The sequence below is a fragment of the Etheostoma cragini genome, chromosome 3 (assembly GCF_013103735.1).
Source record: "Etheostoma cragini isolate CJK2018 chromosome 3, CSU_Ecrag_1.0, whole genome shotgun sequence".
Lineage (NCBI taxonomy): Eukaryota > Metazoa > Chordata > Actinopteri > Perciformes > Percidae > Etheostoma > Etheostoma cragini.
In genome coordinates, this window is record NC_048409.1 from 9,837,898 (window position 1) to 9,843,956 (window position 6,059).

Sequence of the window (6,059 nt, forward strand, 5' to 3'; positions counted from 1 at the left end):
ATTCACAAACTTACGGAGCATTTGCTTAAGTGTCTGATTAAACCGCTCTGTCAGCCCATCTGTTTGCGGGTGGTAGGGTGTAGTGCGCACTCTCTTTATGCCAAGAAGTTGGTAAACCTGTTTCAAAAGTTTAGACAAGGGAAACCAACTCTTGAGAAAAATTGCACCAAGGAAAAAGCCACAGTTTTTGCTTTAACTGATTTCAATGGGAAGACTTCTGGATATTTGGTTGCATAGTCGGTTACTACCAGCATGAAGCGGTTTCCTGTTTTGCTTTTCTCCACCGGACCCACAATGTCCATCCCAAGACGCTCAAAAGGGATACTTACAACTGGGAGAGGTTGAAGTGGAGCTTTGGAAGGGCTTTTCATTTATGTTTTTTGGCACTGAGAGCAGCTTTGGCAGAACTGGGCTGCGTCGGTTTGCAAACCTGGCCAGTAGAAATGGCGCTTAATACGAGCTGAATATAAACTAAGTCAAATAACTAATAAACAGTTTGTAAAACTAAATGGGTGTCCAGTTATTTATTTTGTATAATGTGCTCAAAACAAAAGAGAGTTACCACCATGAGTTGTTGCCATGTGTGGCCGCTAGTGGCCACACTACACCTTCATGTATTTCTCTTTAATACACTACCCTTCATCTGATTCATGCACAGACTACTTTCATTTCTATGGCCCAATTTAGAAACTACATTCACGATCCAGACGCTACACATTCATGTATTTCTTTTAAATACATTACCCTTCATCTGATTTATGCACAGACTACTTCATTTCTACATCCCAATGTAGAAACTACATTCACGTCTCTTTGGAGGCTACACCTTCATGTATTCCCTCGTGAATACATTACCCTTCGTCTGGTTTATTAACTATATTTCACACATTAACATTTAAAACTTTTTCACACATCAACATCTTATCCAATTTTTCAATTTTAGCAACTAGGGTACAGGCACGTTCCACATTCAGATTTTGTACATATGCAATGATGCAGATTTGATATTAACAGGTTCTTTTGTACCTTTCCTTAGTGCCCAGGCTGAATGTGGAGACGCATGTCGTCCTAGTTGTTCACTTACTCAAGGATGGGTCCGTGCCTTCCTCGAGCCCCACGTTGGGCGCCAAATTGTTGGAGCTAAATCCTGCTCCATCTCAGGGTTCAGTCACTTAGTAGTAAAAATCTCAGATGTTGATATGTGAATCCATTTTATTACATAGGATATCCTAAAGACAAATACAGAGTCAACCTAACACGGCTCTCCCCAAAATTTGTCTGACTCTCAACACCGGCTCAACACTGGCTCTTACACCCCTAGATTTATCTCACAAAGGGTGGGGTCTTCAGATCACAGTGATGTCTTTGTGTGCTTATCCGTTATCTTTTCAGTTGGAATGTGACTAAAGGTTTATGACTCTAAGTTTAGGAAAAAGTCTGTGGGGGTAAGAGGTTGAAACCAGACTCAGGGAGCATCCCTAACAATCAATTCTACTTCTGACACATTTAGGAGAGCTGGATTATGACAAAATGTAGCAGAACATCTTATATTATCAAACAGAAGTATTGCAAAACAACTTAATATAACAAACAACAAACTATATACTTATAACAACAAACTTAATGCATGACCAACATGTCTTCATTTATGTCGAAATAATGTTTTACCTTTTAGCTTAAATGTATAATGCAAATCACAAACAATGTTTAAGCACATATAAAATTGTAAATCCCAACACTTTCCACGATCAAATTTGGGTGATTGAGCGATTATTTGTAAGATGCGTATTTTCATAGAACGATCCGGGTTTTTTGCAAAGCCCATTTACCGCTCCGTAAACCACTGTCTGACCATGTGCCAGTCAGAGTTGTTTCCTTCACCACACAGTAACGGGAGGAAAATTCCACAACAGATAGCAGTAGTCATCCGTCTGTCTCAAGGTTTACCAGTTTACTAATAAACGCAACATTTTGTCCCGTCTGTTGTTTTTCAGACAACAGCAGTGACCAGTGCTAGGTAGTGTCTGTTAGCTCACAGGCTCTAGGGCGAGAGGTGAATAATCTCACTTACTATAATGATCTTTCAGGTAAAGTTTAGGCAATCTGCTGTTATGGCAAAGATGTTGTATAAAGTGTTTATCAATGTCAATACTGACCTTCTGAACACACAGTAGACATTCTTCAGGCCATCAATCTAAATTACTACTTGCATCACTGCCGGTGGGCCAGAATTTCCGTATCAACAGGGACCTAACCTGGGTAGACTGTGGCACAGAAGTAAGCAGCACAAAATAAATAATTTAACATTACATTTCGTAATCTAAATGGGAGGATATACAATATGTACATTAATATAATTTTGGTCACTGTATATTCCTCTTGTCCATACTGGCTCTGAAGAGATCCATTCCAAAGTTAAAGTTTCAGAATGAAATTCCTCCTTTATATCTTGTTGCCCTACTGAGCTTCAACTGAGGGATTGTAAGAAAATAAAAAGTGCAATTTTACTAAAAAGTCAATTAATTACTGTCCCTAATAACCAAATGATTTGTCCAACTCAGACTGCGGAAGCCACATTTTAGCTTCAGCATAATACAAACCTATATTTACACAATGACACTTGAGTATTATTTGACAAGAGGACTGAAAAAGCTTTCTAGCACACCTAAATGTGTGTCTTTTCACTCTATGTGCCAGGTTCCTGTGTCAGTGTGCTCTGACAGCTGTCCTCCAGGAACTTGTAAGGTGCCACAGAAAGGAAAACCCATCTTCTGTTCTGATTGTATACTGTGTCCTGAGGGAGAGATTAGCAATGCTACAGGTATTTGTTTTTGTAGATTTGTTATCTACAAAACAATTTAAAATATACATTCAATCTCCAAGTGGATTAATGGCCCTCGCACCTCCATGCATGTCGCGGTATTGGTGGGATGCCAGTCAACATGGCCGTGCATTTGCCCCATAACTGTATTGACCTGTTAGACAATGCGCAGTAAACATGCATTGGGCTGCTCTGTATCTAGTCTAAAAAACACAATATAAATTTCATGTCAATTGATATTTGTCACATGAAACTGAATTTCATAAATCAGTATTGGCGTACACATTAGGCCTCCTTAGGCCTTGACACTCATTTTCGCACATGAGGAATTTGGGGAAGATTGGACAATATACAGTGGGGTCTGAAAGTTTGGGCACCCCTGGTAAATATTTGTTTTAATATGCATAATGAAGCCAAGAAAAGATGGAAAAAACTCCAAAAGTAATATTTTATTTCCATCATTAACACTTTCAAAATAACAGAAAACAAAAAAATGCGGGGTGCCCAAACTTTTGCAATGCCAGTTTCTAGCATGCACTGCCCCCTTTGGAAAGCTGAGACCTGACAGTGTCATGGATTGTTCTCAATCATTGTCTGGAAAGACCAGGTGATGTTAATCTTAAGGTTTTAAAGGCTCAGACTCATCTCACCTTGCCCCAATAATCAGTACCATGGATTCTTCTAAGCAGTTGTCTAGAAAACTGACACTGAAAATAGTTGGCGCTCGCAAAGCAGGAGAAGGCTATAAGAAGATAGTCATCAGTAACAGTGGAAGTCAGAGCAAGATCTGGAAGACCAAGAAAAATATCAAATAGAACAGCCATCTGCCATCTGCCATCTAACAGACATGTGAGAAAGGGGGCTGCAGAATGAGGTCTCTACTTCAAATTCTAACAGTTGTACCATTGCATTCCACCCACTGCAGCTTTATTGAAGATTGCTTTGGGGATAGCCAGACTAGTTGCGTTAGGCACTTATAGCCGAATCCCAAGTTATTTAACTAGGCATAAGAAATGTAGGCTACATTATACATGCGAGCTGACCAGAGCAAGGTAATTGGGGTTAATGGCGATCCCTAAGGGTGGGGGAAAAAATCGATACACCATAGCATCGCGATATTTCCCGTGGCAATACTGTATCGATACACAGCGCCAAGTATCGATCTTTTATTATTTAAATTGCACATGAGAATTTAACTTTTTGGTAGTAGAATAATCAAATCAATTGCTCATTCAGTCCACCGGATGGCGCTGTTTGTTTTCTGGTGAGGTCAGCTGGGTGACTGTCAGCGTGAAGGAAGATGTAGATAAAACAAACATGGCAGCGTCAGAGGAAGAAATCAGAAACGCACCATCAGCGTTTAAATCAAGTGTTTGAAACCTTTTTCGGATTTTTTAACAAAGAAAAGGACAACTGAGATGGATATGATACATGGGATTTGCAAGGAGTGTCGCGTGCAAATAAAATGCTCAGGGAATACCATCAACATCAACATCAAACATGCGCTGTTCATTAAAATACAGTCAATGATTTGGTCAAACTGTTTTGTCAGTAAAGGGATATAAATATTGGAATAGCCTACCCCCCACATACATCAATTTAAATCACATTTCATTATGTGTGACAAACACATGTTCTGTGGGATTTTGTCTTGACTCTCAAACTACGAGGGTGTTGCATGCACGTTTCCATGCAAGGTTTTTATGTTGTTTTTTTATGTTTCAACCTTGGTACAATAGATGAAAATTAGCTATGGTGCCTACTCTAGCATATTTACAATGTGTACTTGCACTGATGTCCATTAATATGCACTGTCCCTATCTATTTAAACAATTAAAAAAAACAATATAGAGTTTTTGCTGGGAACATCCAACACAGTCTTCATGTTTTTGATTTTATATTGTTTTTCTTTTGACATTAAATGATTTCTTTTTTTTTGTGATCTTTAAAAACGGTCAGAGCAACAGAATAGTTATGTTTAACAATCTTGTTTAAGCAAGGGAAAACCTCAATGTATAAATATTTAAAATGCTTAACAATGGGGATGTCGGCAGACATGGTTCAGTTGCGGGAAGAATCATTTCAATGTAATGCAGATTTTGGCCAGTTAATATTAAAGCCTAATAAGCTTCCATATTCCTCCCATAATGATAGAAGGTGAGTCAGAGAACGAGGGGGGTGTCATCTGCAAATAATGATAGATGATGCTGTTAATCACAAATGCATATTAGTGACACCATAATTGATTGGCAAATGGCTTTAACAAGCGGCTCTAGAAAAATAATAAATAATGCAGGAATCATGGGGCAACCTTGGTGGGATGATCTAAAAACTGGAAATAAAGAAGAGGAGGTGCATCTGATTAAGATTCGGGGTGAGGGATACAAAGATTTAATCATACCATTAAAACTTTTAACATTTTTTTTTTAAATTTTTTTAAAGATTTTCCCCCTTTGCATATTATGTACTGCCACACTTAACTATAAGTAATCAATTTGTCCAAGTGAGTTGATTCCTCTGCTGATAATTGAGGCAAGTCACGCCGATTTAACCAGCTGCCACAGTGGTTTATCCAAAGTAACCTCTGTTTCATCCAAATTGGAATAAAATGTGTGAAAGGATTTATTTACATTGATAGGATCAGTTCTAATATTACCATCGGAGGATTTAAAGTGGGAATATCTACAAAATAATCACTGGATCTTAATATAGCAAGAAGGTGACTTTGTCTAGCACCCTGAAAGTGATAGCGCTGTCTTGCTCTGTGAATTTAAAATGCAGACGTCTGTTTCAGAATGTTGTTTACTTTTTTCTTGACTAATGATCCTGCTAAAACTAACCGGTTAAATTAGTACTAGCACCAGTAAAACTAGTTTGTAACAGTGACTCTGATCTGGTGAACTCAGCTTCAGCGTTTTGCAGTTTCAGTGATGTAGCTTTGAATGCATTAGAGCAGAAAAGTATGGTCATGCTCCTAATAAAACCTTTTATTGTGTCCCACAATATCCTAGGGTCTTCTACAGAGCCAACATAAATTTCTGCAAATATCTGATTTTCTGCAATAAACTGTAACTTTTTACAAAATTATCATCAAAAACATATGGTGCATAAGCCCACACAGGTGCAATTTTTCTTGCGCAAAACTCTGTTGTGGAAATCACATTGCTGCCTGTATCATCTGACCGAGTGGACAACACTTTAAGTGGGAGGTTCCGTATGAAAACAGTGGCTACTCCTT

General features: G+C 38.4%; 1 long non-coding RNA gene across 1 annotated transcript in view; it reads right to left on the reverse strand.

Annotated features, from left to right (window-relative positions):
* LOC117942162 overlaps window positions 1-4,667 on the reverse strand; it is a 19,496-nt gene extending 14,829 nt beyond the window's left edge. The window contains exon 1 of the long non-coding RNA XR_004656080.1: window positions 4,548-4,667. This is a non-coding gene — a long non-coding RNA (uncharacterized LOC117942162). The remainder of the gene's footprint in view (window positions 1-4,547) is intronic.
* Between the last annotated feature and the right edge of the window lie 1,392 nt (window positions 4,668-6,059).